The 25,473-nt window shown below is 37.4% G+C and overlaps 1 protein-coding gene across 1 annotated transcript in view; it reads right to left on the reverse strand.

Annotated features, from left to right (window-relative positions):
* The window catches only part of LOC149564451 (uncharacterized), a 265,933-nt gene that overhangs the window by 171,175 nt on the left and 69,285 nt on the right, over positions 1-25,473 (reverse strand). The window lies entirely within an intron of this gene.

The raw sequence follows: 25,473 nt of genomic DNA on the forward strand, positions 1-25,473 counted from the left end.
CCAGAAGGAAAAAAATTTTTATGTGCAGAGGGATTTGTGGTGGATTGTAAAGCAGTAAAAAAAAAAAAAAAAAAGACGACAGAATCAAGTTGTTCAGAATGAGTGACAGATGATGCCAAAGGGAAGGGGACGCATCCGTGGTTGCCAAAAAGAGTGCAGAATCGACAGATAATGACAGAAATGGTGTGTTTCGTGCATTTTTGTGTGGGTTTCAAAGTGCTAATTTGGTCTTGGCGGTGAGGGGCGCTTCCCCTCGACCCCGCCCTGTACTAGCGCACCCGGGGCGCTGCCCCTCGACCCCGCCGGGGGCGTTGCCCCCTGGACCCCCAGTCGTTGCGGATATCAGTCGTGGGAGTCTGACCAGTTGAGAAGAGTTGAAGTTGCTGCAGGCATGGACTTTCGGTGTACCAGAGGCAGTGGGAGCAGGTGTTGGCTGTGAGGCTGTCTTGGTGGATGCGTAGAGAGCTCGAGAGGAGCTGATCATCCAATTGGAGGCAGTGCAGCGACACTTGGCTCAGGGTACCGAGGAATTGAAAACAGAGAAAGCAGCATAGGTGGCTATCAAGGTCAGCTTCATCAAGGAGGCAGTGTTGTCAGCTTCATCAAGGAGGCAGTGTTGTATTAGCAGAGGCTACAGGCACGGGACGAAGGTGACAGTGATGTGTCAGAAGCAGATTTCTCTTGTTGTAGTCTCTCTGTTAATGTATTTTTGTCTCAGATATTTTATCAGTCGTCAGGAGACAACTTTTCTTTTTGGGGGGGATGGTGTTAGCTGACTGGATGGTTCCGGCAATATTCTATATTCTGTAGCCGACTGTCCGGCGGTGTTTCTGTATGCTGTAGCCGACGGTCCGATGGTGTTTCTGTATTCTGTAGCCGACGGTCCGGCGGTGTTTCTATATTCTGTAGCCGACGGTCCGGCGGTGTTTCTGTATGCTGTAGCCGACGGTCCGGCGGTGTTTCTGTATGTTGTAGCCGACGCTCCGGCGGTGTTTCTATATTCTGTAGCCTATGGTCTGGCGGTGTTTTTGTATTCTGCAGCCGACGGTCCGACGGTGTTTCTGTATGCTGTAGCCGATGGTTCGGCGGTGTTTCTGTATTCTGTAGTCGACGGTCCGGCGGTGTTTCTGTATTCTGTAGCCGACGGTCCGGCGGTGTTTCTGTATTCTGTAGCCGACGTCATCGGTAAATAGTTTGTAGCAGATAGAATAATTGTGGCCGACAGACTCCTTCGGGAAGGTTCGGCAGTAGTATTTATATCCCGTCTGGGATCATTGTAAATTATCATTCATCTACTATTGCGAATATAATTCTGCTGTTCGTGTTCATTGTCTGTATGCGTTCATTTTCTTTACCTGTACGGTAAACAGGTAGATATTATGTAACCGAGTGGATCCCTTCGGGAAGGTTCTTGTTATGTAACCAACGGGTCCCTTCGAGAGGGTTCTTTTTATGTAGCCAACGAGCCCTTCGGTAATTGTCATGTAGCCGACAGACCCCTTCAGGAAGGTTCTTCAGAAGTATTTATACACTCTTGGGTCATTGTAAAGCATCGAATCAGAAGTATAATGTAATCTTTTGGCATATGCGAATAATAGGAGTTCTGCTGTTCTTATCTATTGTCTGTATGCATTAATTTCCCAGTAGGGTAAACAAAAAATACGAAATGGCAACTTAAAGGAGGTTTACGTTAGGTTTTTTCTAAACCAGTAACAACTACATAGGTCTAAGTTGAAAACCCCTCCAAGAAGAACTTACACGGGACATCTTGTCATTTGCATGCACCATGAGATACTTTTGCAGTGTACAGATCTGTTTTAAACCAAGAATCTGAAAAATCAAATGCAAAGTTTGTCACAATTTCTCTGCAATTATGGGCATCTCTTCGACCTAATTTCAACAATCATTTTTCAAGTGTGCAATTTCTTGAAGTACTCTGATCTGTGTGCAATTGCACAACTGCCAGCAAATCTCCTACAGCTCTTCTTGCCATCAGCCATTGTGCAAGCAACCACACAAGCATCAGCATCCCTTTGTGTACACCCATACCACTTCACATGACACAAACTCATCTGCAAGCCACATCTCTGGACTGTCAAAAATCGACAGCCCAACCATCAGCAGTTGAAAGATAAGAATGATTCTTGTAGCTCTCTTCCCGTAACAGCCATGTAATTGTCCATGTAGAGGGTTAGACATCCAATGCATGACACAAAAGAACAGGAGACAGAGATATAGAAGTCTAGGCAAGCCAGTTTGTGTGCTAACATCTTGCTGCTCATCAGAATCTTCATTCACATTTTCATTTGTTGTAAACTGTTCATTCTATTCATTGAACAGAAATTGTCCCTATTGTCTCTATTCATCCTCCTATGTCATGTGCCCAGTTTTAAGCCATCTTGTTCTACAAGCACTGGCCAGTTTTCAAGGATTTCCATACATTTCCAGATGTGTTGGAAGGGTTCCAACATTCTTTGTGAACTCAATTACCTAGTTTACTATTTATATAAAGTGCTTACATGGCACCAATCTTTCTGGGTTTGTTCTCTTTGGTCCTTGGACAACACTGCTGTCTTTAATAGGTGCTTGAATGGCACCAAACTTTCTAGGTTTATCTTGATTTGTTGTCATTGATTCTTGGAGAACATTGGTATTCATAGTATGTGCTATTGTCAACACCAGTTATCATCCTTCAGTTTCAATTATGTTCTGGTATGATCGAATTTCTATTTTAGTGTCTTGATTAGTTTCATAAGGTGCTGGATATTATTTTAATATTTAAACTCAAGTTATTAAGTGACTTGTTATTCACTTTAGTGATAAATAATAAAATGCTAATGTTGACCCCAAAGTTAAATGCCTGAGTTGTGGTGGAAAACTTGAGTTGCATTTAAAAGCTTATTGAGAGATTTCTGAGGGAAATTGAATATTTGAATTATTTAAGAGTGCCCTAACTCCATTTAAACTCTATAAATTGGGGTTTTGACTCTCAATTCTCACTACAAAGTTTGACCCCATAATGGAATGTTGTTGGCTTGAACAAAGGAGTTTCTTCTGGGTGTTGACGAGGACAAAAAAACTCTTAATCTGCTAGTTTCAGTGACCTGGCCTAGCTGAATTTGGTATTTTCATTCAGGAAATACAATGCGTTTCACAGTTTTGATGATTTCAATTTTGGAAAGATGAAGATTGATATGGTTTCCTGATTTAGACTTCAAGGCACTGATGTGATTAGCAAGATTATATGATTATGATGCATTCGCAATTTTTTGGTTGGATTGCTAGACCTGGTCATGCACTTCCAACCACAGGTTGTCCCACATTTTCATTCATATCCCTTCAGATATCACTCCTTCGCATCTGGGATTTGTTCCAATGTGTTTCCTCCAACTGGATGATCAATCTGCAGAAAGTAGTTTACAGAGTGGAATTGTCCCTCTAGGCGGGCCTCCCATCCTGTTGAGAAGGCACGAGAGCACAACAAAGGTGCAAATGGTGTGGTATGAGTGTCAATCTCTATAATGTCCCCATTTTGGAGGTAATTTAATTTAATTAATTTAATTAATTAAGTTGTCCAAAATAATAAATATTTTATGAGGATGACTAATTAATTATTCTAATTAAATAAATAAGTGGTATTAAGTTAATTATTTATAAAATTATCAAATAAATAAATATTAAAAGGTAACTTTATATTTAATTAATTTAATAAAGTGACTTGAATTATAAAATATTTTATAAAGTCACTTAATAAATTAAATAAAATAATGTTCTAGAAGTTTCTAGAGAAAGTGGAGAAAAAAGAATAAATAGGCATCCTGGGCTTCATTCTCAGCAGGCAGATTTGTTGTTGTTGATGTGCATTGTGGAGCCTAGGGTTTCTGCAATAGTCACAACTAGCCATTGAGAACAAAAACTCTCAATTGGTACGCAATTTTGAGGGTGTGAAATATCACTTGAATTATTGCAACTAGGAGAAAGTTACTTCAGACTTTCATTTGTGCTTCATTGCTTAAAATCTTGTGGCCTTCGGCCAAGTTTTGGATGGTTCAATTTGAAGAATTGTTGAAGACATTTTGGTGATCAAAGTCTTCATCTTTGGCTATGCTAGAGTTCTACTTGCAGCATTCATCATTTCCAGAATTGCTGATATGATGTTTCAGTCACATAAGTCTGCATATTAGGGCCACAATTTTGCATGATATTGACTGCTATTTGCATTGGAGATTATAGCTATCCTTTGGAGCTGGTTCATCATTCTTGGCATCAATTTTCCTTGGTGAAGAAAGCAGATTATATTGGTGAATAAGTCTGATAATAAAATCAAATATTACAGTCTTGAAAGGGCACCTTTGGTAGGTGCAATTTTGGTTGTGGAGCTCACATTTGGCATTGATTTTATTTAAGGCTTGGGTCACCCATTTCCTTGGATCTTGGAGATGATGTTTGGTGCTTGAGATGGAATTTATATGCTGCATATTATTTTATTTTCAAGATCAAACCAGAACAGGGGCGGCTGGCTTAGGGAGCTCGATTTGGCTTGGAAGAACACATTTTCAATTGGAGTTTGGTTGCTTCTTCATCTATTCACAAGGGCACTTCAATCTAACCAAAGTTTCATTGCATATAGTCCATCATTTCATTGTATAAGCATAACTTTTAGTTACAGCTGTAGGTGTGCATTTTCATACCAGCATATCATATATTTGTAATTCTTATAAATGCCAAGAGTCTTGGCTTATTGATGAGCATTGTATTGGATCATTGTGTTGTAATAAGAGATACTAATTTGCTGGTCATTTGTAGTTGTCATTGAGCAATTCTATATCATTTGAAGTCAGCTTAGTACTTTGCATACAAACTGTTTGACAAAATACCAGTTGGCTGTAGGTGATCATTTTTATGATTAGAATTCATATATGCATTCAATATTGTCAGAATAAGTTGCACATTCATGTTAGGACATTGTTTAATCAATTTAGAGTCATTTGTAAACATTCTCATTGATGCTAATTGAAGAAAAGAGTCATTAAAGCAAACTGAAATTTTACATCAGTCATACAACCCTTGTATGTGTTTGATGAAATTCCTTGAGCCTTTATCAACATTTTGAGATCAGATTTGAGCAGGGTCATTACAATCTCATCCTTGGTAGATTTAAGGAAGGTGTCTCATTGCTACTGGTTCATTTTGTAGTGATTTTGAAGGAATTTTCAGTCATATTGTCTTTGTAAATGTCTTCGACAAAGATTGTATTGTTGGAAATGCTTCTGTTGTGATTTCAGGTACATGAAAGTTGATAGCAGACCTTTCTGATGGAGACTCTAATAGTTTAAAGAAACTTAAATGATGGTGAATTATATGGACAAAGGCCGAAAAAGCCAATTCCCGAAATTATAGGAAATGCCAAAAAGGTAAAAAAATTAATCCCACGTTGTGAAGATGAGTGGAAAAGCTCTTAGAAATTCTTATAAAATAGATTGAAGAGCTCTCTTTCAACATGCTTAGCTATGCTTGGAGATTGAATGAAATTGTGAGACTATGGCTAATATTTCCCTTAGGGCTTGGAGGACGCACACGCTCTATGCTATCAATCTTGACGCCATTGGAAGATCTGGTCTTAAATTTATTCTTGAGCTTCAAAGTATTATTATTATTTAATTTGTCTTATTTTCTTCAGTGTCTGTATTTGCCAGGAGGAAGTCCTAGTGCAGTTTTGAGTTTAGAAATCACTGTCAAGAAACTAGGATCTGTTGTTACAGTTCTATCCGATTTTGCTATTTTTTGCTACTGTATCGATTACGCCCGTTATATTTTACTACTAATTGACCTAGTTGGAAACTGTTCAATTTCAAATGCTTGTCGTGCCAAACCTTGTGTTTGCATGGAAATGCAATGATGTACATCTACCAATCCTCGCATTCTAAAAGTGGAGGGAAGTGGTACAACAATAGACAACACTATAGGTGACAGTCTAGCATCAAAACTGAACTCAGTAGGATTCTTTGAGCATCGTCAACATCTGAACCAACTGGCTCTTGTGAAGATTCACCCTCAACCTCATCATGGTACACCCGCATAGAACAATATGCTTTTCCCTTAAGCTTCAAACGGTAGGACTGTTCTTTGTCATAAGGTTCTTTGCAACAATATCAAAATTGTCTCCTCAAATCCTCATGAGTTGCCTCATCATGTTTCACAGCTAATTTACTTTTTCATCAGTAACATGTGGGTGTACCTCATCTGCAAGTGAAGTGGTAGGTTTATGTTGTGCCTACCTCATAAGAATTGAAAGCTCCATGTTCCTAGCCTTCTTGATGGCCCCCTGCAGGAAAGGCAGATCAAATGCCTTAAGTCACCATCTAAGTGGCTCCTGTAACCCCTCTGTAAATAGCATAACGAAGCATTTCTCTGTTACATTAGGCACTGTTGGGTGGATATTTTGCAACTGATAGTTTTGGATAAAAATCTTGTCACAAAATAGGATGACTAGCCACAACATGTGACACAGAGTCTCTCCTACCTTAAAGGGAAGGCTCCCCCTTCTCACCGTTCCTTGGATCAACTCAAGGTAAGCAAGAAGTCAAGAGATTTTATAAAATGGATGTTACCAATCTTCTTATTTTTCAAGAAAGAATCCACTTACTCATAGCGCGACTAATGGGCAGGGTGAATCTCTAACTACACTTCTATCAAGAACTGGAAACAGTGATACCGATAAATTACTAACTCAAAAGCTAATTGAAAATGTAACGATTTGGCTCTATGTCTGGTCGTACTTCTATATGGGAAAACTTTACAATTAGGATGCAAAGACTCCTAAAAGTAAAAATAACTTAACTATTTTGTGAATTAAGAAAGACATATAAGCTACAAACAAAGCTTCTAGCTATGTATTTCCACAACCACTCCCAGTCAAAGCTTCGGCTCCAATTGGTTCTTAAATCACTATGCTCTATAATTGAACACACAATAATAACATAAATCAAAGACAATAGGCACAAATTACAATCAAAGCTTCTAATTTGCTCTATCACAATTGCTTCTAGTCAAAGCTTCGAATCCAATTGCTTCTTTTATTCAATTTTCTCCCAAATTCATACTACACAATCAAAGTTATGCTTGCACAAATGTGGCAGAGCTTTCTTGCATATAACAAAAGATGATTTTTACAATGAGGGGGCACTCCTTTATATAGGCACAGGAGTTGAGAAAAAAGTGGAGGAAAAAGTAGGAGCAACTCAACCAACTTTGACATAATCTAAGTAAAAGAGAAAATATAGGATTACATGCAACTCGCATTACATCTTTTACATACACATGTAACTCGTATTACATGTAATTACACATTTTCATGTAATACATCCTCTTCAATTACATGCATGAAAGAAGAAGAAGATGGAAAAGAGTTCAAACCATAGTTTAAAAATTCGGTATCGGCAATATCTCGGCTGACCCAAAAATTTTGAAAATATCGGAATCAGCAAAAACTCGGTGAAGAATTCGGCAATAAATCTTCACTTTAATCGAACATTTGAAAATATACAATTTCTTAAAATATTCTTAAAAATGCATACATACACACTAAATTTGTAGAACATATAAAGATTTGAGATATCTACCATATATGAAGCAAAGTTCTGAGTTAAACAATAATTCATAATTTCATAGCAATTAAAACTTAGTAGATTAACATAGTAATAGAATCATAAACCGAAAAACAAGTATAACATCAAAATATAATTAAGTTCAATACATATAGCAATCAAACTCCATGAAAGTTTGAAACTACAACTTCTGAATACATATTAAGTTCAACTTTCAGTATCAATGAAAACTAAAAGTAGCAATCATAAATTGTGTCTATGAGTAAAACTCAAAAAAGATCACTGCTGTTGGGTGAGTGGTGTTGAAGTAGTTGCCGTAGCAACATCCTCAACAGGTGCCCTAGTAGGTGCCTCATGTAGACACCTAAAAATCTTTTAGAAAATAAAGTATTTTTATTTTTTGAAAAAATCCCTGATGACATCATCATTTATTAATTAATTATTTAATTAATTAATTAATTAATTTTTATGCCATTAAATCCCTTTATCTTAATTAAAAATATTTAATTAAGGAATCCCTCCCAAAAATGTTTAAATCTTATTTAAACATTATTTCCTTATTTATTAATTATTTAATTAATAAATTGACCAAAAATCCTAAAATAAATAAATAAATTATTTTTTGCCCAAAACTTGGCCAATTTCCTTATGACCAATAACCTCTTCCAAAATCTTCTAATCTTTCTTTAATTTCGATTAAAGGCTAATCCCATAATCCCAACTCAAAATATTTAATTAAAGATTAAATATTAATTCTCATGTTTATTAAAAAAGTTTTAATAAATATCTCCTCAACCCAAACCCTTGAAATAAATAAAACTTTATTTATTTCCTAAAAATCTAATTTATCCCCATCCTAAGAAGTTCTAGACTCTTCTACAAAGTCTTCATCCTCATCCTAGGAAATTCTAGACTATTCTAGAAAGTCTTTATCCTCATCCAAAATCTAGACTCTTCTAGAAGATGTCTTTAAACCTAATCCTAATCCCCTCCTAACCTTGTCACATTCCCTAAACATGGGTTAAGACTTGCTAACTCAAGCCAAAGTTAACAAATATCTCCTCTTTCACCCACCCTCATTAAAATGCCATCCACTTGCCTATCCCTAAGCTAATCCTAAACCATCCTAATCCATCCTCTAATCATTTGCACAAGCCTAAGCAAGCTTAAAACCCTCCCAATCAAGTCCAAGTCGAAATTTCTCTCATATCCCTCAAAATATCTCAACTTTATCTCAACTATAAAACTTTATGAAGTCCATTAGGCCATAAATGACTCTTCCAAGCCCTTTTATTGCTCTTACAAGCCATTATGAGGGTCTTTATGAAGATTTTATCCCTTGAGCCTCCTTTGTTGACTCATCCTTCCCCTTTCCTCCATCCTCTCACCATGTGACATGTGTCACTCCTTGATTAGTTGTAAGGAAGCACAATCCATGTGCTTTCCTCTCATGCAATCTAAGCCCTCCATGAGCTTTTCCCCATCCTTGCATCTTAGCCCTCAATCCCTCAAGCCTCTTGCCTATAAATTGGATCCTTCCCCTTTGCAAAATAACACAATCCATGAAGTAAAGTTATAATTTTATTTTGAGAGCCAAATCCATACTAAAGCCATCTATCCACACCAAAAATCCACAATCATCTATTGAAGCCTTTGGAAGCATATTGAGCATACATCCTATCTATTTAGACAAAGCTACTCAACAAGAGAGCTTCTCATTGAGAGAGCCCATTAATGGCTCATATTTTCAATTGAGAGCTCATCTTAGTCTATCTTGAAGTTTATGAATTTTGTTTAGTTTGTAGAAGCTTTATTTAAATTTGGTTTCTATTAGCATACTAACATTGCTCATATACATTTTGGCACGCCCGGTGGGACCCTGCATGGGTCATCTTCATTAGCTTTTTTAGTCAAGTTTTGTATGTTATTTGCTGATTTTGGTTAATTTTTCTTGTTTTTGTGATTGGTAGGATTGTATAAATTGGTTTTGTAGGTCCACATGAGCATGAAAAAGACAAAGGAACTCATAATCTATCTCATAGTGTTTGCAGATTTTTCAAGCTTATAGGTGGACAAAGAACTTGAAATTCTTCTTCCTCTTCTTGTCTATATTCTTCTTATTCCATCTACTTCTTCTTCTTCTTCTTGTGGGAGATCTTGGCAATTTTTTTTTAAGGAAGCAAAATCATACACACTTCTTTTTAGTGCTTAAAATGAACCCCCAAATCATACTTAAATCCATTAAAAAATTAAAAATTTGCAAAAAAGAAAAAATCTTTTAACAAGTGAAACTAAACCAATCTAATCATTTGCATCCTTGCAACATCAAGGTTTTAGATGCATTCATGCAAAGTTAGGAACACTTTATTTTTGGGACTTTAAAAAGAACTTCAAGTTTCCATTTCAAAAGGTTCAAAATCAACACTAAGTGCACACTAAAGTTCTTTAAAAAAATCTCATGAAAACTAAGAGTCCTAAATGGTTGCCAAAAATTGTCCTAAAAACTTTGTTATTTGTTCCAAACAAATGTCTTGTTGCAAAATCTTGAATGTTTCTTAGGTTTTTCATGCATCAAAACAATCTAGGAATATCATTTTTGGGCTTAAAATATGCAAACTAGAACACAAAATCTTGAATGAAAACCAAAGTCCAAAGAGTCATTTTCACTTTTGAGTCCAAAACAATCTTGAATGATCTAAGGTTAAAACAAAGCACTTCAAAGCTCTTAAAACAACACACAAAATCTCAATCTTGAATGCTCAAAGGAAAAAACTTGAATGATTAATCACTTGTCTTTGAATGCATGTTGCTAAAATCACTCTTGAGTGCCATGGATTAAAATCAAGTTTGTTTTTTTTATGAATGCATGATTAAAACAACAAATCCAATCTTGAATGTCATAGATCAAATAATCATCTTTTGGGGCATAAAAAGAATCCACATTTTTTAAATCTTCTAAGTTATAAAAACTAATAAAGACGTTTTAAGTAAGTTTGTAGTTGGACTCATCCTCTTTAATCACCCATCAATTTAACCATTGGTTGCAATCTCAGTGCCATCTATGGGGATGGGTCCACCTAAGAGGGTGTTAAGTGCTCCACACAAATCAAACTCCACTCACTTTGGTTTTTAGTGGTTTTTCTAAGTTAGAAAATTCCTTGAATGCGCATTAATCTCGCTCACACTTCATTTGGGCATAAAAATTGGACAAATCTTGACGTAGAGGGCCTCCGGGCGCGCACTTGGCAATTGAGTTTCACACATCTTTGTTTTGGGCTTAAAATAAACTTACACTCAATCTTGAATACTTAAAAATCAATGAACATCGCATGGTTTTGACGCATTTTCAATGGCGCTCGCATTTCTTATGTTGACGATCTCTCGACTTTCATTATGCTAATTACGCTGTCAAATTGGAATGAACATTGTATGCCATAATCACAAGTGTCTTCAATCATAGCTTACAAAATTTAAATCATCAATTGGAATGAACGCATGTCTTTTAAAGCCCAAGATCATGTATGTGGTCTTCTTTTACACTTTCTAGGAGGCCTGCTTGGGGATTTCATCACCCCTTGGGACGACCTCAACTCCAGCGTTCCGGCGGAGTATAAAGATCGGGAGGTGAATCCAAAGACACCTCTCTTGGGATCAAAATTTTGTCACTCGAGCTAAGCCTCAAGGAACTTTATACCCTTGAGAAGTGAAAGAGGAGAAGTGGGTTACCGCTCCTCTCGGCTGTGTGACATCTTTTTGGTTTCATCTACGGATTTGGGCCTCACGTACCTTGCGTATATCAAGGACTCCCTAGCTATAACAAATTTCATCCTTGTAGAAAGCTTCCTAGGATGTTGGTGTGTTTGACGTGCTTGCTCAAAACTTTTGTCTTCTTATTTGTTCATAGCTTTTGAATGAATGTTTGCCAACTTTGGTCAAAATCCCAAAAAAAAGTAAAAATCTCCCAGCTCAAGGCATACTTAGCATAGTCACTGCGTCATCAGAAAATCACCCAAGCTCCCCTGCTGCAACCAAATCTATCTAGTTCCTTGCTTTAGAACAATCCCAAATCCAAAGTCTCTCCAAATCATCCCCCTAGCTAGCTAGCAACCCAATCCAAAATCACCCAAGCCTTTAAAGAGTTGTTGTCACTTTGCCAAAATTTGCTATCCAATCAATCTATCCTACCAATCAACCAATCTCACCAAAGTTATCCCTCTGACAGAGCATTGTCTAGGGTAATCTAGCTTTGTCACTTGCATCCCTCATCACCTTGAGCTAAAGGTTGGGATCCACAAGTGGTCAATCTCGTGTCATTCCCATAGGATCATTAGTCTATCCTCAAGTTGACACAGCCACCACCAAATCCAGCGCATAGGAAAGCAAAACTCTCACTTTTTGACAGCATGCCCTTGAAGTCTTCCATCCACAGGAAAGCCAAAAATCTCCAGCCAATCCTCCTTAGGTCTGTCATGCAACTTTGACTCTCCCTAGGAAATCTTTCATCAGCCAATCCAAAATCTGTGCTTAACCCAAATCCAACCATGAGCTTCCGTGTTCATCCACACGCAAGACCCCATCCCCATCAAACTCATCGTCAAAGCATGAAGTACCAATCCTATCATGATGTGTTTGGTCGCATTGTCCTTGCTCCCGCCACCTCCTATTCCAATGATGATGAAAATCTTGTTGACTATGACGGGTATATTAAAAGCCTTAGAAACATTCCCCCAAGCATCCACCAAAATCCAAGAGTTATTCCAAACTATCTAGTCATGCCATCCGATATTCCAGCTTCCCCTCCATCACCCCATCAACCAAGCTTCCAATCTTCCACCACCATCACACTAGCTATTCCTGTCAATCCACATCCACCTTCGACACACGAGTCTCCAAGGAATCTCCTAGAGGAAAAACAAGAAAAGTCACCTCCAACAGTCGATAAGCCATGTCATCTAATCCAACCATGTGAAGTAGTCAGTGATGAAGCTTCCCCATCTATAATATCACCTCCATCTCCCATAGCTATCATCCCCATACCATCCATCAAATTGCTTAAAATCCTTCCACTTCCCGCAAGCATCAAAATCCCACCACCTATCAAATCCCTCCAAATCCTATCCACATCGCCTCCAAGCATTTCCCAAATCTCTCGTAATAACCCTTATGCATCCATCTTCTACTCACCCATCTCCACTACTGAATCTCCCATCTATCCATCTGTTGCCTTTGAAGAATCCATCCCTTCACCTCCTATCGCACCATCCACTCCAAACCAATCCTATCAAGATCCTGCCCAAAAGCATGTTGACATCCCCCAAAGCATAAATGAAGATATCATTGTACCATGTCTTCCATCCATAGTGCAGTCACCATCTCCTCCATCTCCAAAACCTCAAGCCATATCTCCTCCACTACAAGATATCTTGTCATCCCACCAGCTACATCAAGATCCTATCCTTCCATCTCCCCCGCTCCATGCTTCCATCTTACCACCTATCCAAGCTATTCCACCATCTATAATCTACCCTCTTGGTTCACTTACATTCATCCACGGTGGCCCTCTCTCAGCAGAAGAATTAAGAATAGTATCTCCCCATTGCAATACACCTAATAAATCACTTCTACCATTTTCTGCAAGCAAAAAGTTTCCTCAACTTGTTCAAATGCTCAATCGATGGCATTATCAAGGTCAAGGTTTAGGACCACAAGAGCAAGGAATTAGAGAGCCTATTATTGCACAAAAAAATCTAGGATTTCATGGTCTTGGATATGTATCCAAAGGCTCACCATCTAAAGGTGTTGGTACACCACACCCCCAAACCAAGCCTATCTCCAAGCCCACCATGCCAGCCTCCCATCACTCCTTCAAGAAATCTTATGTCATCCCCCCTCCACCATCTTTGCAACCCAAAACAACCTACCATATCCCCCCTTCATCCGCTAAATCCATTTTGGGTCCCTATGTCCCAAAATCTACCATCGTCCATCCTCCTATCAGCCATCATAAAAATCCTATTCCATCCATTTCTATGCAAGATCAACAAAGGCACATATCAGGGCACATCATCCATCATCATCCCCCTACATGCTCTTTCATATCCTCTCCATCTCACAAAGCTTCTCCTAACCATCTTCCCAAAGCTTACCACAGCAATGTGAATGCCAACTTCAAAATGCATAAAGCTAAAAATCCACATCCTAGGCAATCATATGTCTATTCTTAAAGACATACTCCAAAAAGGAAAAATCCAATCAAAGAATGCAAAACAATGCAAAAGCCTATGAAAAGAAAATCCAAAACCATGTGGATCCCCAAGAAAAAAGTTGAAACCCAATGCATAATGGCATCCACCATTGCTAATCCCCCATCTAGTGACTCATGTCCCCCATCTCCTAACTCCATCTTGGGTGCCTATATCCCCAAGCATGCTTCCACAAATCCTCCATCACGCCCGCATCTACCATCTGTCCCCCATATGCTCTTTTCACACCCGTTCCAACATGTGCCAATGTTGCTCTTGCAAGCATCCCCATCTCATGCTCCTTTCCAGCATTTTCATCCCTCCATCTCCTACCATCAATCCCATCTAATCCGATCTATTGCATAAATCACACATCCGGTGTACCAACAGCTAGCAACAAAATTGAACATTCCAACAGCTAGTGAAAAATCCCAAAAAAGCCAAAATAGCTGAAGAAAGCCAAAATCATTCCAGCTAAGTCCAAAGTCAAAAAGTCAAAAAAGAAAAGAAAAATAAAGTGTCCACTGGTGAAAACTTGGCAATTCAAGCACCTTGGACAAGTACCATGATGAAAACTTGGCAAACAAGCATCATGCGTAATCCCGCCATCCCTAGCTTAGCCTATCACCCTCATGCTTTTGGTCATCTCTTGACATCCAACTCCATCTTCCAATCTATCCACCTATCCTCCACCCTCCATCTTCCATCTCACACCATCCACTAATCTCCTGCAACTTCACCCCATCATCCCAGCTATCATCCATCTCCCTAGCCCCTTCAGCTTTTTCCATCCTAGCTTCAATCCTATCACATCCATCATAAGACCTCCTTCTGCATGTTATCTTCTGATTGGGGGCACTATATTCCTTGGAGATCTTGTCTTGTCCATCCTCCCTTGTCATTGGTATCTAGCCCTAGGCTATCCTCATGCAAATCCCATGTCATCTCTTTATATCCATCATAATCATAGCTATCTACCATCCTATCCATCCATCTCATCCTGCTCCTCTAGCTATCCTTGGTCACAACATCTATCATCATCATTGGATGCATCCTTCCAAATCCATATCTTACGCTATCACCTCATCCTTAGCTTTTGCATCTTACACAAAATCGAGCTATCCCGCTATCCTCTCATCCTGAGCTTTTATCCATCTGTATCATACATATCGTTGGTCTGTTAGCTTATACCATATCTTGGTTAGCCCGCTTGTAAATATCTTGGTCTATCAGCTTGTACATCCTCTTTAGCTTAGTACCATTGTATCTATCCAACTTTCATGTTCGTTCCTCCTTGATTAGCATCTTGCACACATCGCACAACCCTTGGTTAGCTATTCCAATGCATCCTTTAGCTAGATCTCCTATCACCAAAGTGCTATCTTTCTTAGTTCAGCTTGCTAGACGCATCACTCATCCAAATCCACCAGCTTCGGTGCTCTCTGATAGGTCCTTGCAGGATATAGCTTTCCTCATGTCTGATCTTGGTCCGTTAGTACCTCGTCCTACCCATCTCGTTGGCAAATGTTTCTCTTTTGGATTTTCACTTTCTTTTGATTTGGAATCTTCCCTTTTGGGTCTTGAAATATCTTTTCCAAGCAATCTCCTTGTTCCCTCCTCAAGGTTGCCACGATCTTCCATATCATGGTATACTGTGAATGGGGCAATCGGAGCGTAAGGTATTGATCATGTCTTTTGCTTGTTTTCTTTTTTGCTTGTGGGTTACCTAGTGTCGTTTCCACACTGCTTCCTCTGGGATTCATGAGTGATACTGGGGCAATCCTTGTGTGTTTGTTTCGAGTCATTCTGTCAGTCCTCTGGACAGTTGGTGAAAATGCCTTGATGTTCTTGGTAACCTTGGCAATTAACCAACAGTCCTATAGCAAATCTAGTGCTCAACTACATGGTGGTACTTCTCTTTGAAGTATCCCCCCGCTCAAAAAGCTTCAATGGTTTTCTTTCATCTCCATTATCCCCCGTTCATATCCAGCATCTATCTCTCCTACCCCAGCTTATGCATCAGTATCTCTTTGAATCACTCCTCACCTTTAGCTTTAGGGATCCACAATCCTAGTCTTAGGGATCCACCAATCCAAATCAATCCACCAAGCCTCATCTTTCGAGATCCACAATCCTAGTCCTAGGGATCTCCGAAACCCATCTTCCGCCAATCTGACTCTTTGAAATCCTGTTGCATCAGCTTTATAATCCCCTCATCCATCTCCCTATCCTGGATTCCTTTTTATAGCGCTCTGCTCCTTCATCCTCCACCTTCCCTAAAGTCTTAAGCTTGCTTCCTCTTCTGCATCTGATTCTCCTTTATCATTCTCCCATAGTGAGAGTTTGAGCTAATTCAACCTCTTCTCTTAATCCAATCTGAGTCTCCTTGCTCATCCCAGATTCTTGTATTTTTCAAGAAGCCACCGAGCCTCGCTTTCTCTCCCCGCTGCCTTCTTGAGGGGGCATCTCACAGTCCATTCTCTCCTCTTCTGCTCTAGCCTTGGGCATCTTATTTTCTTATCTTTGATGCCATGCCACTTGCGGCATCACATCAAAGAGGGGCAAAATGTAAATCCTAAAAATCCTTTAGAAAATAAAGTATTTTTATTTTTTGAAAAAATCCCTGATGACATCATCATTTATTAATTAATTATTTAATTAATTAATTAATTAATTTTTATGCCATTAAATCCCTTTATCTTAATTAAAAATATTTAATTAAGGAATCCCTCCCAAAAATGTTTAAATCTTATTTAAACATTATTTCCTTATTTATTAATTATTTAATTAATAAATTGACCAAAAATCCTAAAATAAATAAAAAAATTATTTTTTGCCCAAAACTTGGCCAATTTCCTTATGACCAATAACCTCTTCCAAAATCTTCTAATCCTTCTTTAATTTCGATTAAAGGCTAATCCCATAATCCCAACTCAAAATATTTAATTAAAGATTAAATATTAATCCTCATGTTTATTAAAAAAGTTTTAATAAATATCTCCTCAACCCAAACCCTTGAAATAAATAAAACTTTATTTATTTCCTAAAAATCTAATTTATCCCCATCCTAAGAAGTTCTAGACTCTTCTACAAAGTCTTCATCCTCATCCTAGGAAATTCTAGACTATTCTAGAAAGTCTTTATCCTCATCCAAAATCTAGACTCTTCTAGAAGATGTCTTTAAACCTAATCCTAATCCCCTCCTAACCTTGTCACATTCCCTAAACATGGGTTAAGACTTGCTAACTCAAGCCAAAGTTAACAAATATCTCCTCCTTCACCCACCCTCATTAAAATGCCATCCACTTGCCTATCCCTAAGCTAATCCTAAACCATCCTAATCCATCCTCTAATCATTTGCACAAGCTTAAGCAAGCTTAAAACCCTCTCAATCAAGTCCAAGTCGAAATTTCTCTCATATCCCTCAAAATATCTCAACCATAAAACTTTATGAAGTCCACTAGGCCATAAATGACTCTTCCAAGCCCTTTTATTGCTCTTACAAGCCATTATGAGGGTCTTTATGAAGATTTTATCCCTTGAGCCTCCTTTGTTGACTCATCCTTCCCCTTTCCTCCATCCTCTCACCATGTGACATGTGTCACTCCTTGATTGGTTGTAAAGAAGCACAATCCATGTGCTCTCCTTTCATGCAATCTAAGCCCTCCATGAGCTTTTCCCCATCCTTGCATCTTAGCCCTCAATCCCTCAAGCCTCTTGCCTATAAATTGGATCCTTCCCCTTTGCAAAATAACACAATCTATGAAGTAAAGTTATAATTCTATTTTGAGAGCCAAATCCATACTAAAGCCATCTATCCACATCAAAAATCCACAATCATCCATTGAAGCCTTTGGAAGCATATTGAGCATACATCCTATCTATTTAGACAAAGCTACTCAACAAGAGAGCTTCTCATTGAGAGAGCCCATTAATGGCTCATATTTTCAATTGAGAGCTCATCTTCGTCTATCTTGAAGTTTATGAATTTTGTTTAGTTTGTAGAAGCTTTATTTAAATTTGGTTTCTATTAGCATACTAACATTGCTCATATACACCTCACGCTCCACAGAAGCCTCTGATGGATGACCAAGCTCAGGTTCCTCCTCACGTGCTGCCACCTCTACATCCTAGTCATCTGCCTCTATCTCAAACTCAGCTAGTTGCTCATCTGTCAATAAAGGTTCACCCACATCCGCATCTACACCCTCACCATCAAGAAGAGCAATCCAATTTGCTGAATATGAATCAATATCATCCAAGCCTAGTGCTGCATATGAAGCTTGCCCTTCCACCTTCTTCTCGTGCAAGAGTTTGTACTTCACATAGACCAAGTCACTTAAGCGGTTTTGAGTCAACTTGTTACATTTCTTTGTGTGTATGTTTTGAAAAGTACTCCAATTTCTCTCGCAGCCATAAGCACTACAAGGCTGCGATAAAATTCGGATGGCAAGCTGTCAAAGATTAGGCATTGTGGCACCATAATCTTCCCACCATAGATCTGCAAGGCTTAAAAAAATCATTTGTGATGTGTTATAACTTCCAATAAACCTCACAAGCGAAATAAATGGTATGATAAAAGACTAAAGTAAACACATGTTCTTTTTTACTTAGCTGCAAGGTGTATCTCCTACGCTTGCAATCAAGAGAAGAAAACAATGGCCCCTCTTCCCTCTTGTAGCTCTGCAACTCATCAAGTATGACATCTCAGAGATCCGTATCAGCAACCCATCTTCGAATACATATGTCCAAACCAATTTGAACCTCTGCATCTGCTTTAAAAATGTTGGAGAAATAATACTTGGGGTTCAAGAAGTAGGCAGTTGCATGAATGTGTTGGTGGAGTTGTCGGTTTCACCTACGATCAATGATGTTCCATATGGGTCTATATTTGGTCTCATTTGACCTATACAAGTGTTGAATGGCCTCTTCTGCGTTATCCATAGCCTCATATAGAAACCCCATGGGGTTTTTATCCCCATCCACAATTCATAGAACCTTCACCAATGGCTCTGATACCTAGACATAATAAAACATACAAAATCAGCCAATGAAAATATTTCAAAATTAAATACTAAATCATCAATTAAGATTTGAAAACTTACTTTGAGGGTCTCCTCCATTAGCTTTTCAAAGCTACCATCAAACACAATCCTCACAATCTTCTCTACTTCAGGCTTCTTGGCACAAGGACTCTCTAACCATTTCTTATCAAGAAGCATGCGCCTGAGGTCTAACAATGTCTCTGATATGCTTTGCAAGTTAAGAAAATTAGTAGTAAAGCATGTGACCCCTGCTCGTACAAGATCCTTACCACTAGCGTGCTCTCTCATAAGACTCAAGACCCATGTATGATTGTAGATGTACTTCGCAATATTCTGTCCATCTTCAACCACCTTCTCCACCCAACTCAGTTTCCCTAGATCCTCAAGAAACAAGTCAAGACAATGGGCAACACAAGGGCTCCAAAACAATGTGGGATGTCTCTCCATCAGAAGTCTACCAGCTACCACATAGGTAGCTGCATTATCAGTCACAATCTGGATGACATTAGTCACTCCCTTCTATTATCACCTCATCCAACATGTTACACAGATTTTCTACATTTTTCACTTGATCAGAGGCATCAACTGATTTTAGAAATACCAACTGCCCCCTTGAAGCAACTATAAAGTTGATGAGCATCCTATTCCTACCATCAGTCCTCCCATCAAATATAATAGTGCAACCTTTCTGTTCCCAAACTCTTATTTGCTCTTCCACAAGCTGATGAATGTTTCTTACCTCATCATCAAACAACGACCCACTCACCTCATAGGGAGTTGGGGATTTGAACCCCTTACTAGACAAAAAAATGGAAGTTACCACTTGATCCCAATATGGACTACATAAAGCATTGAAGGAAAGATCACTCCAGACCCAAAATCTCGTAATTGCCACCTTTGTCTTCTCGTGCATCTCTTTGTTCCATGCAGTACCTAGTAAACTGGGTTGAGCACCAGAAGTGTTACGTGGAACCCAAAAATCTGCTAAAGAAGCACTCACACTTCCCAATCCTCGTATCTGAGGCCCAATAGAAGAACTTTCTCCACCTGTTTGTGATCCTATAGAACTAAAAGTCCCCATTGGGGCTGCCATGGCCTCAAATATTCTCTTTTTTGTTGCCTTAGTTTGTGCATATTTTTGAAGGCTTTTCATAGCCTCTCTTGTAGCCTCTTCTCGACACTTCTCACATGGTGTAATATCATTGCATGAAATCTTTGCAAGAGGATATTTCAATCGGCTTATGCCTGAAGTCATGCATTTAAAGAAATGGATACATTGGACATCTCCTTTCTTTTCTCCTGGGATACCATGTTTCCATAAAGGGTCCTTTGATCTACCACCACCAGTTATCCTGTTTCAGTGACACACACAAGTCCACTAAACAAGAATGAAAAATCAAATATTAGATAAGTTTGAGATAAAACATAATTTGTAACAATTTCTAAAATAGTATGAATCTAGAAAGCACAAATCACAATTAAATAAGGAAACCAGAAAATAGAAATCAGGTGCGATTCCCAAAATGCACAAGTTAACCAAATAAATTGGAACGAGGTCTATTTAATAGGGATAAGTCATAGATCTATTAAAATATATTAAGGATTAATTTATAAAATTGCATTATTTTATAAAACTCTTAATAACTCAAAAAACTTAAAATGGTAAAATGGCAAATGGGGTTATATATTTATTATTTATAATTTTATAGTTATTAAAAATGAAAAAGATGATAAAAAATAGATATTAAATTATTACTGATAATTATTAATTTATTAGCATGTTACTGAATAATAAATAATAAATATCCTTATTTAAATTTAGATTTAATATTTTATCTTACATTTGCTAATTTTTTTAAAATTTAACAGTTTACAATTACACTACAGTTATTAACTTATTAATATTTAATATTTAGTATTTATAATTTATTAATTAATAATAATAAAATATTAATTGTATTTTAACCAGGAAGTCATATTTATTATTGTCAACATTTATTAAAAAAAATACAAAAAACCCTTACCTGGTTGTCAATATTGATTGGCTCTACACTCTCCACTGTCGGCTTTGTTCTCTGCAAATCGTCCCCACTCAAATCGATTTTCTGGCCCCTGAATGGATTTTCTTCTCTGCAAATCGTTACAAACCACAAATAATTTTCTAGCCCTCAACTGAAACTTGTGAATTTGAAGATTGCACCTGCAAAATGGAAGTCACAAAAAAACGCGTTGAAATGGAAATTGTCGGTGGCAGGTAGCAAGAAGGCCCTTTCAATGCATTTTAATAAAGTTAAAATTAAAAAAACCCTAAACGATGCGGATGGATGACTTTTCAACTTTGTTTGGGCGATTTTTTCATATCCACACGTGTTTTTTCCATTGTTATTGCCACAGGTTTTTGCATTATTTCGGCGCCAAAATATACTGCGTTTTATTTGGCTGCAGGAGGGTTTCGCAAGATACCACGATATTTACATTTTTTTGGCGATATTTTAAACTATGGTTGAAACTTGAAACAATCCTGAAGGACCTTGTACTTGACAATGCAATCCCGAATGATCACACGATCGGAAGTTCCTGTACTTTGTATTGCTACATTCACCTTGATAACTATGGTGTTGCGTCTTTTGATAACCTCTGACTCTCTTTGATGAACTGTCCATTGTCATTTAAAAACTTGCTGTGATCAAATTTTTCTCATTCATGTTGTCGTGAATTCTTCTTTGTAGATCAATACAAACTGGAATCTCTGACACTTTGAAAACCTTCTTAACAATGTCCAGATGTAAACTTGAAACAACTTTCCATCAGCACCTTTACTTCTTCTTTTTTATAAAGTAAAGTGCTTGGCGCATGAGAATGCATGCAAATGGAGATTGTTGATTTCCAAAATGTGACTTCGGCTTTGAAGATGTCATTGCACAAAAATTGGATTACATGTAAATGCAACATGTAACAAGGGATGAAGGATGAGATGGAAAGCATGGAAAAATGCGGAAACATGTATTTGCTTATGAAGGTGTGAATGCATATGGAGAGATGGAAATGAAAAATGGAAGAGGGATAATGAGTTTTACAGTCATTTTTGGTGAAAAGGAGAAGTCAAAGTACATGGGAAATGAAAATGACATCTTTTTTACTTTTCAAAAAGTGACTATTAATCAAAATTAGACCTTTTGGATGCTATTACACATAAGGCATTTTGTGTAATCGTGTCGTGCAAATGGATGTGGAAAGTAAGATGAGTGAAAATGGGATTACATGCATGTGTGGATGGTGAATGAGATGGAAAACATGTAATCGCATTTGTCAGATGAGATGCGATGTGTTGTGACATGGAAAATGAAAGTGAAACGTGATGATTTTTCGCATGAAGTGAAGCAAAAACAAGTTATTGGGAAAGAATTTGTAACTTCTCCAAAGTGGAGAAAACCGGCAAGCAAGCACAAAACACAAAAACAGACATAAAACAAACACATGCCTTTGGCAAAAGACTCAAACATGTCAAGATGCAATGCATTTCAACACTTAAATTCGAATTTGGAGTTTAGGGAAATTCCAAAAGTGTGAAAATGAGAGTTTTCATCATTTTTAAAGGCAAAATGCACTTTTCATGGCATATATATGGACAAATGTGCAATTTCAAGCTAAAATATGCATGGAAATAGCAAGATAAGTATAAATTGATGAGCAAGTTTGAAAATTTCCACTTACTTGGAGGTTAAAGAGCCAAAATAGCAAGTTTTATAGACTTGAAGACCAATTCTTCTTCATATCCGAATTTTCAAACAACTTCTTGACTTTTTCCGTACATGTATGTAATGGACATTCAATGGTCGAATTTGACTTGAGAAGGCCAAAAACGTGGTCTCCAAATACAAGAGAACGCATTAAAACTCAAAAACGACCCCACTTGATCCAAATGTATGGGCTGAAATGCCATTTTTTGAGTTTTTTAAACAAAAACATTACTTTCTTATGCAAATATCTGGGCCGTTTTTGCAAAAACGTGGGCAAAAAATGCATGTTTTTGAGTTATTTTTGACTTGTGAATACAAAAACGACTTTCCCAAATGCATATACATGGATCAAAATGCAAAAACGTGGCTTCAAAATGCATAAAAGTGGATTAAAACCCCAATTTTCTGATCATTTTAAGCAAACACGTGATTCATAAAAGGCATAAAACAAAAACGTTTTGGCTTCAAAACACCAAAACATGAGTCACAATGTGATGTAAAACACTTGAAAAGCCAAATCGATTCCTCTTTGGGCAAAAACATGAGCCAAAAATGGTGTTTTTTGAAGATTTTTCCAAAATCATGCCCTTGGAGGTAGTTTGAAATTTTTTTTTTTAGCAAAATAAATCCATCTTCAATGTTGGAAAATCCATGGCTAAGCAAAAACGACCCTATTGGAGAACTCATGCAAAACCATCAGAGCAAATCTCTCACAATGATGAAAATCGAGTTCTTGGAGAGAAAATGCATGTTTTTCTTCAAAATCGGACTTTCTGGAGGTCATTGCGCATATTAAAACATGTTTTTGGTTAAAATCGGTCCTTTTTTGGGTCAATTGCATGTTTTAAAATGTGTAAGTCATCAAAATCGGACCTTTTTGGGTCAATTGCATATTTTAAAAATGTGCAAGTCATCAAAATCACACATTTTGGGTGCTATTACACATTTTACATTACATCTCACTTTTTAGATCCAAAGACATGAAAACTTCACTTTTGATGCAATTACATCAAAAAGGTCCACTTACATGATAACCTTTTAATGTAATGACATATAAAAAGGTCGACTTTTGATAACAAGTTGAACTTTATATGCAGTGACATATAAAATGTCCACTTTTGATGACTTTAAGTGATTTAATTAGCACATGTCAATTTAAATTCATTAAAATATTACTTAAGTGGGACATAAATTATATTTATATATCATATTAACAATATAACATGTAAATATCATTTTAAAAATAATATTTACTAGAGCATTTGATTTAAATGCTAAAAATGAAATTGAACTATATAGTTAATATAGTCACTTAAGTGAAAAATCAAAAAATAGCTCAACTTAAAAATATAACATAAAGTGCACTATAGTTACTTTACGTGAAAATTGAAAAGATAAAGTAACTTAAAAACATAACATAAAGTGATTTTAAATTATATTTTTCAAAAAGTGAATGTTAAATTAAAAATATAACACGATATTTTTAATTCATGTTGTTGCATCAAAAAGGTCCACTTTTTGGGCACTAAAATGGCCATATCTCTTGACTAACAACTCCGATTAAGCTCCAGGTTAGATCAAATCGAAAAGGAAACCAAAAGCCATGACTTGAGTAAGACCAAAGGACTAAAAACTAACAAACACACTCAAAAGCAAAGAAAAGGACGATGAAGGCCTAAAAAATCAAGCATAGGCTCGACAAACAGAAAAACAAAAAAGACTTGATGAAAGCCTTCACTAAAAGATTCATTATATCAATTGGTGTCATTTGATTGATCAATACAAACCAATTAAATAATGAAATAAGCTTAAAGAAATACGAAACTAATTTGAAAAAGTTTCATACTGTTACCTACATTTTGTGGTGACAAAATGCAAGACAACAGGAACCATGATAGAGAATTTCAAAAACTCACTAATGAAAGACTGTAGGTTGCTTCTTTGCATGAGCTCAGCAAAGTCCTAGAAGTAAGTTTTTGGATCCTTTAGATCAAATCTCTCTACAAGTCTATCCACAAACTCCTGGTACGATGTAATTTGATCATGACGTAAAGTGACCAACCCATGGTACCACCAGTCATGGGCCATACCACCCAAATGCAACATAGCAAACTAGATAGCATCCTCCTCAAACATAGGAAGCAATGAGAGATGTATCAAGATTGTGAACCCAAGCTCTAGCTATTACCTTACCACTTCAATCAAAATGAGTCAAACTCAACTTGTTGGTCACCTATTTCAAATCATTGTGTCTATGCCTATGCCATCAACTCTACCTTTGGAATACTCTCTTCTAGGTTATAAACCTATCAAAGCTCAAGTTTGTTTCACCCCTTGTGGTAAAGCATCCCACTCTGCATATAGAGCCACCACATCATCAACAAAAGGTGTTGCCTCTATCTCAGCACTAGCCTCATCCAACTCAGGCCTCAGAAAAGTAGGACGCAAAGACCTATTATGTGTACCTATGAGATCAGCTCTATAATCCGGTCTATAATCAGCTTTGGACCTATATGTACTCACTGAAACACTCCTATTGATCATGTCTCTACTACGACCTCTAGGTAATGAAGTGTGTTGTAGTGTATTAGAGAGTTGTTGCAATCCATGAGCAACCTAGTGCTGACCAGCTGCCAATTCACGCTGACCATCTACAATATTCTTGAACAAATCCCTACCCTCTCTCCTTTCATCATTACCCATATTACCAGCATTCCTATCACCCATAGTGCCAAACTAAATATCTATATCACCTTCACTTGGGGGTGAGGCTCTACCTCTATGTGTAAACACCTGGAATGAATCGTTGTGGTTGCATATGTGAACCCAGTTTCCCCAA

The sequence above is a fragment of the Cupressus sempervirens genome, chromosome 3 (assembly GCF_028749045.1).
Source record: "Cupressus sempervirens isolate cs-2001-9-10 chromosome 3, ASM2874904v1, whole genome shotgun sequence".
Classification (NCBI taxonomy): Eukaryota; Viridiplantae; Streptophyta; class Pinopsida; order Cupressales; family Cupressaceae; genus Cupressus; species Cupressus sempervirens.